This window comes from Lacerta agilis, chromosome 10, assembly GCF_009819535.1.
Source record: "Lacerta agilis isolate rLacAgi1 chromosome 10, rLacAgi1.pri, whole genome shotgun sequence".
NCBI classification, from domain to species: domain Eukaryota; kingdom Metazoa; phylum Chordata; class Lepidosauria; order Squamata; family Lacertidae; genus Lacerta; species Lacerta agilis.
Window position 1 is genome coordinate 34,631,629 of NC_046321.1, and position 11,393 is coordinate 34,643,021.

Sequence of the window (11,393 nt, forward strand, 5' to 3'; positions counted from 1 at the left end):
TATGGAATTATGATGTCATGAGGGTTCGAAAGCCTTTATAGTCAAAACAAATATCTATACCTTACAAGTTTTAGCTAAGATTACAAGTGAAGCAACATTTATCTGAGTGTACTATCAACAGGCTGTGTCCCCCACTCCAGAGTCTGAAGATATGAAGATTAAACATTTACAGATGTATTTCTTTTTATTTAAAAAACAAAAAAATGGCTTAAGTGGTCACCTAAAGAAATACAAGGTTGTCTCCAAATAAGTTTTACTCAGAATTGGCCCATTGAAATTAATATATCTAAGTCATGTCTTTTAATATTAATAGGCCTGCTCTGAGGGCTAACATTAGGTACAGCCCATGGTGTTTAGCATGTATTTCACTTTATTGCATCACTGATGAAATAAGCAGTATAAATAAATACAGTTTATTAATGCACTATTAACTAACTCTATTGTAGGTAGCCTATGATGTGTTAATAGAAATGGAATATTCTGTGTTTGAGCTGTGATGCAATACAAATAGCAATCAAACAAAAGGAATGTCTGATTACTCTTACATCCTGACCCACATCCCTACAGAATTAATCAGAGCAAAACTTTCAGAGTATGATCTGCTCAGACAGTGGTCATAAATGGAGGTCCCCATTGAAGTGTGTGCAGGAATGTCCTATGAAGACTGAGTTTACCTCTACCTTTCTGTTTTTACTTTTTATATTGCATTTCCCCTTATATGATCACATTACTCTTCTTGGCATTGGAGTAATAATGCCACACCAGCCAAAGACTTCTTTGGAAATCATTCCCATACCTGAGGCTTGTCCAGAGTGTCTGTTTTGGCTAGCAGGAGCAAGTAGGAGTGATGAAAGTAGCAGATAAAAAGGATAACTGTCTGGAGGAAAGATCCCAGCTCAAAGCAATTCTTTTTGTCTCTCCTATTACAGCTCCCTGCATTCTGCTAGGAACCTGGGAAAGTCCCTCTCTGGGCATGTTTCAGATGCATGCAATGGCAATAGCTTTTACAAACTGAAGACAAATACTACTGTTTTCAGTGCTCCATGACAGATGTTAGCATCTCTCTTATGGTTCGGTTTTCTTTTCCATGGATGGTTCTCCCAGGCACACTTGTACTGGAGCCAAGACTTATGCTGCAAATCTAATTTTGCTGTCATTTTGAAACAAGAAGCAACCATGCTTTTTTGGCTCTTAGCCAAGCCATTCATTGCATATTTGTGTGCGAGAGAGAGCTAAGGATAAGTGAAGTTGCATTTGTTAAAAGTTCTAATGTGCAGATAGATTAGCTTGCTTCTTCAAGTGTACTGGAAACCTAACCTGTAGGGCTTTTAAAAAATTTAATTTAATATATATATGGGTTGTCCTGGGTCCCTAGGTTGTTCTGGTTTGAAATCCTGGTACCCTAACTTTCATTATGCATTTACAGGTAGGTAGCCGTGTTGGTCTGCCATAGTCAAAACAAAATAAAAAATAAAAAATTTCCAAACTTAGTTGGTCTCTAAGGTGCTACTGGAAGGATTTTTTATTTATTTGTTTTGTTTTCATTATGCATGTATGACTGCCATGAGGTTGTAGCGTCCAGTCATCTCCTGTCCTGACAGTGATGAATGTTCATGTAAATGTTCTCCAGTACATGCTCACAGAAACTAGATCCCAGGCTGTTTGTCCATACTCCAAGTGATGTAAAATAGAATGTGGTGCAACTTCTGTATAATAAACAGTCCATGTTTTGGATATGCAGTAACATCTCCATGGCACCTTTTCTGCCTTTGACCTTGCATTTCTGTCATATGCTATTCTTGAAATTTATCCAGGGCCTGGATTCCAAGCAATAATCAATTCAAAATAACCACACAAAATGTTCAGTTTAAGCCTTACGAGTTAACAGAGGCTGCAATCCTAAGCATGCCTACTCAAAAGTAAGTCCTACTGAATTCCACAGAGTTTACTCCTTGTTAAATGTCATTAGGATTGAATCCACAGGTGCATGTCTATAAGCCATCCTTACAAGATAACCTATGCAGTACTTGTTGAATGGCAGCTCATTTTCAAGGACCCATAAATTCTGTGCCAAGTATTTAGAATCAGTATCAGTTCACCAGACCCCTGCCTGCAAAGTTAAAGCTGCAATGAGAGAGAGAGAAAATGAAACCAGTTTCTTGCAAAGAGAACTATATTTAATATTCTCAGGACTACTTCTGCTGGTTTAGAATCCACCAAGTAACAGAGATCAACAAATCAATTTCACACAACCATTTCATGCTTATTGTGAGTTTCACATATGCTTGTCTATTTTTTGTTGCACTTATGTTTACCATAAGTTTCCTTTGCATGTTAAATGTATTTTTTTCAATTATGTTAAAGCTAAGTAACAGTGTATGCTGCAGCCCATTGGCAAAGCACATAAATTAAGCTGTGTATAAATAAATAAATAATTTATACCCCACCCATCTGGCTGGGTTTCCAAGCCATTAGTTTTAACATAATAAATTAGAAATAAAGACAATTTACCAAACTTCCGTGTTATGTAATTATTCTGCATCATTGTACAAAACAGTTCTGGTCACCTTCATCTGAAAACTACACCATGATGGTAAAACACAGAATTCATTCAAGGTATCAGGTAGCAGTTTACCACTTTCACAACCAATACCTGATCAGATATGGAATCTGCTTCTGGCTACGGAAGTGATGGTGTGACAAGCCTTAACAAGATAGGAATGGACTATAGAAATCCTAGACTGCAGAAAGGGCATGTAGTAGAAACATCAAGGTGCTGAAGCTTGTTCACTCTTTTTTCCATCCTGGAAAACATTAAACATTCAGCCTTCTTCTTTGTCGAGACCAAATTATTTTTAATGTATATAATCTAGCATGATTAGGACTGTCCACATCTCTTTCCATTTCTAAAAAATAAATAAGTCCATCTCCCCATCTGGAATGGGACTGTGATATGGAGAACAGGGGTGTAACCCTATCCCCTGAGCTGTGTTTGCTTGTCAAAACACCCTGAGGTGTTATCCCCCCCCCCGAAAAAGGGTTATTGGTAGACTCTATAGTATCTCTATGAGATGCCAGCACCTCACAGCATGGCTATCATCACCATGCTAAGCATTTGTCTTTGCAAGAACAAGATTTTCTGCTTCAAACCTGTTGTTTTTCTAGGGCAAGGTCTTGTAGGAATACATTCCAGAGACAATATGCCTTTAAAACAAGACTCTGCCTGTGCTGAGTGGTGTTCAGTTTCCCCTGAGGTGGGTTTGCATTGCAAAGAACTGGATGTTTTGCTTGTAGATTATTCTGATGTTAGAATACACAACCATAGTAAGTTTAAACACACACACACACACACACACACACCCCGCATCCCTGGTGGTGCCTTTAAACCAAATATACTGCTGGAACACCTTACCAGCAGAAAACTGACATAGGGTGGAGTCATGGGCAGAGAAGCAGTGCAAATGCCACATTAAGATCACAGAAACTTTTTTTTATCTAGTCCAGCATCCTGTTCTCACACTGGCCAAGCAGGTGCCTGTAGGGAGCCCACAAGCGGGATATGGTGCAACAACACCCATTCCACACTCTTACAATCTGTGGCCAAACCACCTCAGCCCTGACACATTTATTTATTTGGGTTTTTAAAAAATCAAATTTCTAAGTCACTTTATCTTGCCCAGGGCCACCCAAAGCAACTTAGAACCAAACAGACAACAAACCCCATTCAGATATATATATTAAAACCAACAGGAAAGAGAAACACATTATTAAAAACACCCCACCCACTTCTAAAAGGTCTCAGATAGTTAAAGGCTGAAGGCCTGGTTATAGATGAAAGTTTTGGCTTGGCGCCTAAAGGTATATAATAACGGCACTCTCAGGTGAACTCCCTTGATAGGAAATGGAGAAGGGATGCTTTGTGCTACAGAGAAGCACTTTGCAAAGCGTTTGCAAAACCAATGTGCGGTATGTGGTTAGCATGGCTGACCAGAGCATGGAAGGCCAGGGTTCAAATCCTCATTCTGCCATATAACTCGCTGGGTGACTTCAGCACAACCTACCTCACAAGGTCATGGTGAGGAGAACATAAGGAGGAGAGAACCATGCATGCTGTTGCTACACCAGCCTCCTTGAGGGAAAGGTGGGATATACATGTATTAATAAACAAATTCATAAATATAAAATGGTTCTTCTGAGGAGACACAGGAACTTGAGCATGTGCCAAGACTTTCTCCTTCCAGAACCTTAGCACGAACCCTGCCTCAAGCACAAGCACCCATCAGCAACTTCCATTCCCGACAACTGGGGTGCCTGAATTGATTGATCCACATAGGTAAGCAAAGGAAGAGTGGGGGACGGATGGACATGCCGTACCATATAACTGAAGCCACTTTCATACACACACACTTCATTATATAATATATATTGCCTGAAGGTAACATGAAGCAAGTACCTTGCTGTAACCTGGCTTTTGTCAATTTCTGGATGTGAGACCACCTGGGAATACCATGTGTGTCATCTTGAGTTTTGTGGTTGAAGACACAATAGAAATGTAATAAATGATCAATAATTAAAAGTAACCAGAATTACCAATGAAATAAATAACATTCAATCCATTATATGCTCCTCAGTAAGTGCCAGCTTACACTTGGCGTCTAATTGTGGTTTCTAGTTCAATCCTGCGTGGGTCTACTCAAATATTGTCCCAGGGTTGTGAGTGTAGGATTGCAGCCTTCAGGTGCCTTTGGTTACTGCTCTACCTCCAACTCCCTGTTCAATTTGGTTTTCTACTAAGACAATGAACGTGCAGGTTTTCTTGCAGCAATTACACATGGATTATATTTATTTATGTCCCTGTGGAGCAATATGGCACAACTCTTACAACAGTTAATTCATGGAACATTGTTAAAGGGACATGAGGCTCTCGGTTAATGATGCACCTTAGAATTGCAGGGGATGGGATTCCCCTTGGTTTACCTGCAGTCCCTGCTGCTTTTGTGCATTGTGGACACTTATGAATGACACTTGTGAAAATGCCTTTAGATCTTTTGCATGCAGTGTATCCAAGGCTGAAACAAAAACACCATCTCCTTTGAGAAATACAGTTGAACCTCGGTTTTTGAATGTAATCCATTCCAGTAGACTGTTTGCTTTCTGAAATGTCAACCAGTTCTTCCAAAGTCTTCCTAAATTATAAAGCTCCAAAATACAGGCCAAAAGAGAGCAGGTCTGGGAAGAACAAGGCATACAACGGGCACCACCAGTGAAAAGGCCCTGCTCCATGTAGCTCCTGCCCTGTCATTTGATAGGGTGCCCACTTACCCTCCTTCTTGACATGGAATGCTCTCTATTGGAGTCTCCAGGTTCAATACAAAGACCATAAGAAGGGAGAACAGGGACCTTGAAGTTCCCAACAGCTGTTAATCAAGCAAGCAAGCACACAGGTCGCATTTGTCACACTTAGGACGCCTATGTCCTGGCCAAACCTGCACCCAATCTTGTTTTTGTACAATCTTGTTTGTCCTCAGTAATCAAAATTATATTATCAACATATACAAGCAGAAAAGTTGTTTTCCTTCATTTGCAAGGAATTGTACAAAACAAAGTGGCACTAATAAAGAAAAAATCCTGGGTGGCAACAGAAAGCAAACTAAAAATGCTTTTGCAGTTCATCAAAACTATCCAGCAATATCAAGTTATAGGAAAACTGGTGCTATTAACAGTAATCCTTCTACTTGGTTAATTGGTTCAGCAACTTCCATGCACATGACATGTGATGCTAATTATTTTCCCTAAGAGTTAACTGATAACTAATCAGAGGCAGCTCCAGTTGCAAATGGCAACAAAATATCTGTGAAAGGAAGAGGAGCAGGTTTGCTCAAGTGTGTTGCAGGTAGAAATGCTGTTTGTAATGAAGTGAGATCAGTAGTTTACTTCCTTGAATTAACAAATAAGAAAGTTTTGAGAATTTAAATTCTAGATTAAAATTGATTACTTAATTGAGAAGGGGATTGTAACAAAAACACTGGGGCCTAATTTGAATAGTAGAGTGTCTGGTATCTGGTGGGCAGACCAAATCACCTGTCAGGAGAGCTACGTGAGGGTCAGATGTCTTGTCAATCTCAGCAGGTATATAACAGGAAGACCCGGCCTGCCCAGGCCACAAACGTTTTACAATGTCCAGCTATTGCAAAAAATAATAATTCAGTGTTCATTTTATCCATTTTTTAAAAATCACCATCATATTTAACAATAATATTTTATGTCCTTTAGAGGAGAAATTGTGAATTGCAGAATTTTAAGTACCCGTCATCATCCTTAGCTTCACTCAATTTTGTTTATAACACTCTTCCATTTTCTTCTAGTTCTGAGGGTGGGGGATGGGGATGGGCCCCACAAGTAGAGTAGCCTAGGGCCTCTCTTCATCTAAATCCAGCCCTGCCTTGACCTCAACTGCCACGTTTCCCCTTCCTCTGAAGCTTTTATCTCCTTTCTCCATGAGCCTGGGCAGCCCGAGTTGTTGGTTCTTTGGTGGTGGTGGTGGGGAAGCGCTGCACGGTGGGTCAGGCATGGAAGGCAGAGGAGGGCTGAGAGCGGCAGTGGCGGTGAGGCTTGGGCAGCGTGGTGCCTCCCTTCCCATTGGAGCAGCCCTGATCCAACTCCTACTTGCGTGCAAGCAGGAGGGGGCGGGGATCCCTCAGGTGCAGTCCAGAAGATCTCAGTTTCACTCTTCGCATTAGTGCAGGCATGTTTTTTTCCCCAATTGAGATCAATACATTGTAAAATCTCAGTTAATGTCAGTTGGTCTAAATCAGGTATAAATATATTTGGACACAAGAAGTATACCTGGTGTTGTGTTCCTGTTCATATGTTGTGAACTTAAAAGTTGACAGACAACCTTTATTACTGTGTAATGTACTTTACAATGTTCCTGACATATATTTCAGCTTTCTGGATTTATTTTTCATCTGGCCTTCAGATATGAAAGGCAGAGTGATTCAGCACCTGTATAGATTTGTCATCCATGTGACAAAATGAAAAGTATGTCATTTGCAATAAACTCTGCATAAAACCGTTGCATAAAATTTGCATTTAATTTTAATGATTCTAAGAATGTCAGGCAAAATGGTCAGGCTGCTGCTGCATGTTGTAGTCTCCATCATTTGGGGCAACAGGTTGACAAAGGCTGTTGTAGAGTCTCAGGAGTTGAAGCAGCCCCGGAAAGGAGATGGCAATACATAATAATGGAGACCTTGTATCTTTGAAGTGTAAATGTAATTCTAAAAAAAGCTCAACAACTCTGGGGCAAAATAATACTTAAAAAAGCTCAACAACCTTGGCCGGCCCTCATGCATGTTCACTTCATCAAATCTGGCCCTCTTTGAAAAAAGTTTGGACACCACTGCAATAGGGAAACTCAATATGGAAGCTGTGTTGCACGTTTGGCTTCTGAAAATTGTTCAAAAACCAGAGCAGTTACTTCTGGGTTTTCAGCATTTGAAAGTTGAAACGTTCGACTTCTGAGACGATTGAAAACTGAGGTTCCACTGTATATATATAAATAAAATTGGAGTCCCTGAAGTCACATTTGCAGAGTGAGAATTACCTGTTCCCTGTTATCATCACAGGAAAGGCTAGAGTACAAGCTACAATGTTTCCTAAGCTGCTTTCTCCTACTGTTCTCACAGTTGTTGAGTAAGCGGTGGCTTGATTTCACGACTGCTTATCTGGCAGGGACAAAATTTGCACTCCATGCACTCTGCCCTTTGAGCAGATCCTGTTGCAATGCTGAGTATGTTGAAGCCCGTGATAGTAGAATGGAGATTATTTGGACCAAACTCCCATCTCAGTTATACCAGACAACCTCACTGAACTCAAAGGGTTGCAGCTGAAACAAGAGTGGTTAGCTGCATATTTCTTTGGGTGACCAGCAAACATGAGTGAAGGACAGAGAATCATGTTCTCAAACAGCGAGTTAATTGCATGAAAGCAACTAATGTATCAAAATGCAAAAATCAGGGGTGCATGTTTTCACTAGGGCCAAGGCTATTAAATTTTTCAAAATTGTCACATGTAAATTGATTTCACTCACTTAATGTTACAAGTGGTTGAAACCTCAATTGAAATATTAATTATTATTATTATTATTATTATTATTAAAACCCCGCTTATCTGGCCTGGGTTTCCCAGCACACTCATTCTGCTCTGAAAACAAGGGCACCAGAAAGGAGCAGATATGTGTTCAAATAATCTCCACTATACTTTAGAATGCGTTTCTAGCTCTGTTCAGATGTTTGCCAAGAATGCACAGAGGGAGGCCACACAAGCTAGCTTCACCCCCAGTGCCCTGTTCCTGTCAGCTGCAGCCTCAGACTCTAATGATGAAGAGCCATAGCTTAGTGGGATAGTATCTGTTTAGTATGCAGAAGGTCCCAAGTTCAATGTTCAGCATCTCCAAGTAGGGCTGGAACTGTTCCCTGTCTGAAATGCTAGGGAGCTGCTGCCAGTCAGTGTTGACAATACTGAGTTAGTGGGACTGGTGGATTGACTCATTATAAGGCAGCTTCCTTACTATGTGTTTCATTTCACTTGCTACCTGAGTTCCATTGTCTGAAGATGCCAAGGATGGAACCACAGACCCCCTGCAAGTTAAGTGCATGAAATACTGAGCTATGGGTGGTCCTCAGTCAGAAATGAGGCTAGAAGAGGTCTGTGGCACACATCCAGCTCTGATCTCCAACAGAGGGGAATAGCTAGGGATGGGAGGCTGCCCCTGCTGCCACACCCTCCTTCTGCTACCGGAAGTGGATTTAGGGCAGCATGGGGGGGGGAGCAAGGCACAAGGGGCAAAGGGCCACCTTCCCACCTACTTCCCAAAGCCTAGTTAGCACTTGCCCACCTTTGGAAAGGAGGTAGGAGGGCTCTAGCATTCTGCCAGAGCAGGGGTCTGCAACCTTTAAGACAAAAAGAGCCACTTGGACCCGTTTCTGAAGAAAAAAAAAGAAACTGGGAGCCGCAAAACCACTGCGACATTTAAAACAAATATAACACTGCATTTTATTTTAAAAAATGCGATTTAAAATTTAAAAATCCGATTTAAATTAAAAAAATCTGATTTAAATTTAAAAAAAATGATTTTTTTTTTTAATCATTCATTTTTATCCAACCTGGGGACCACTACCAAGTCACAGCCTGATCCAAGGTGGGTTGCAACAGCATACAAATATTTGATTTGTTAAAAAAAAAAAATGAGTCCTCAACTGCACACTTGTGTTAAATGTTTGTCCCATGTCTAATTGAAGACTGCTGGCTTTTACAATAATCTTAGTGTCTTTTACCCTTAATATTCCGGACCAGAGGCTATGCTCACCTCTTCCAACCTCCTCTCTTGCTAAATAAAGCACAGAATTGCACCAGAGAAGCCTGTGATGTTTGTGCTGACTTGCATACAGGTGGCTGTAGTAGTTCATAGTGTTCAAACCTTTTTAGGGGAGTTCCCTGCCCCCTTAATGACAATGGCGATAGATTTTGCACATGAACACAGATCCAAGTTAGGACTCCTCTCTTCCACGCCAACAAGTGCTTTGTCAAGGCTCCCCTAACACACTCAGGACAGAGGAAAAACTGCAACCTTTTGGGGCGTCATTCTCCTACCCATGTCTCTGTGAGAACCAGCCCTTTATTCTGCCTCCCGTAGTACATTCTCCCCCTTCAAGAAATCATTTCCTTTGGACTTTCGGCCCATCTCCACCCCTATTACTCCTTGCCCTCGCGAAGGAAGCATTTTCACAAATTTTCTTTTTGGTGGGCTATCCGTGCTTCCAAACACCTGGAAGTCACGACAGGGGCTTCTCCCCCACCTAGTAAATTCTGCCTCTGCATAAGTTACTCAGGTTTGGTTTTCTTTACCAGCCCACCCACCCACCCACCCCCCCGGTCGAAGCAGAGCAATAAGTCATTTACCTCAGCAGGGGACAAGCTCAGCTCCAATAATGAAACCCTTCCAAGGAGTGGGTGGGGGGACAAAACTCGTGACAAGCAGGTAGGTGGTTGGAGAGCAGCATCGGAGGGGGAGGGGGAAGGAAATGAGAGGGGGAGGGGGGAAGGAAGCGAGAGAAAGCTTTCCCAGTTTTTACGCAAGTCGGAGCCTGAAATGTTGCCAGAGCACGTGCGGCAAGGAGACTAAAGAAGTGCTATTGTGGGTTGAGTGACCTAGAACTGGGAGAAAAGAAAGCACGGGAGAACAAGCCCCTCTTTCAGCCGCCGAGGAGGAATCCCCCGGATCTCCTCCAGCCACAGGCTGCCCAACCAAACCGGGGCAAAGCCAAGGCGCCGCACTTTTGGAGAGGCCACTTTGGAGAGGCCACAGCCGGAGGGCGCTCCCGCGCTCTGCCCGGCAGCCTAAGCAACACACCTGAGGAAGCAGTGGCAGAGGACTCCCCCTCCCCAGTCCCAGTCCCCCACCCCAAGGGACTCATTGGGGGAGGGGGTTGCAAAGCCCCCCACCCACGGCAGGCAGAGAGCTCGACGGTGGTTTCTGCCCAGCCAGCCCAGCTTTGCGCCCTGGAAGGCGGGGGCGACATGACTAACCTTGCCTGGTGAGGTCCGGCGGCGGCTCCGCTCGACGCTGCTGCGGAAGAACGCACAACTGCCTTTTCCTCCATGCAGCCTTTTTAAGCAGCCACGTCCCTGCTGTGCGTGCTCGGGCTCCTAGGAGCCTCCAAGCCCCCTCGCGACACATGCACCCATTGGCTCCTGAGACGCGCGTCCCGGGCAAGGGTGAGTCCCGGCCTTGCTCCGGGGCGGAGAGAGACGCGTGCCCGCGAGAGCGCGGTCTGAGGCTGCGAGCGGAACCAGGAGTGAAGGAGGCAGCGGCAGGGAAACAGGCGCAGCTTCCTCGACCATTTTTAAAAGGAGGGCTTCCCCCCTCACCCTCGCCCACCACCCGCCGCCCCTGGCCCAGCCCACAGCTGCCTACCTCGTCGTCGCCTCGATGCAGCAGCCAGCAGCAGCTCCACACCACCAGCAGCAGCCACACCTCTGGAGGGAAACTGCTGCTGTCTGCTGCTGCGCCTGCGCTGGCAGAAACGAAGCACGACGCATGAGCAGAGCAGCACAGCAGCAGCACCCTCAGCCTTTGGAGGGCGGGCCGCCAGCCAGCTGGAGGGCGGCCGCTGCCGCTGGCCAGCTGGAGAAGTGGACAGGCGTATCCGCCCCGGAGCCGCGGCAAAGGTGTAAAAGAGCCGCATGCGGCTCCGGAGCCGCAGGTTGCAGACCCCCGTGCCAGAGCCTTGCACCTCCTTCCCAAAGCCTGATGCCCCCCATACCTGCCTTTGAGGAGGTGGCATGTCTGACCCTGCTGCTACCTAAGGCGATTGCCTCACTCTGCCTAA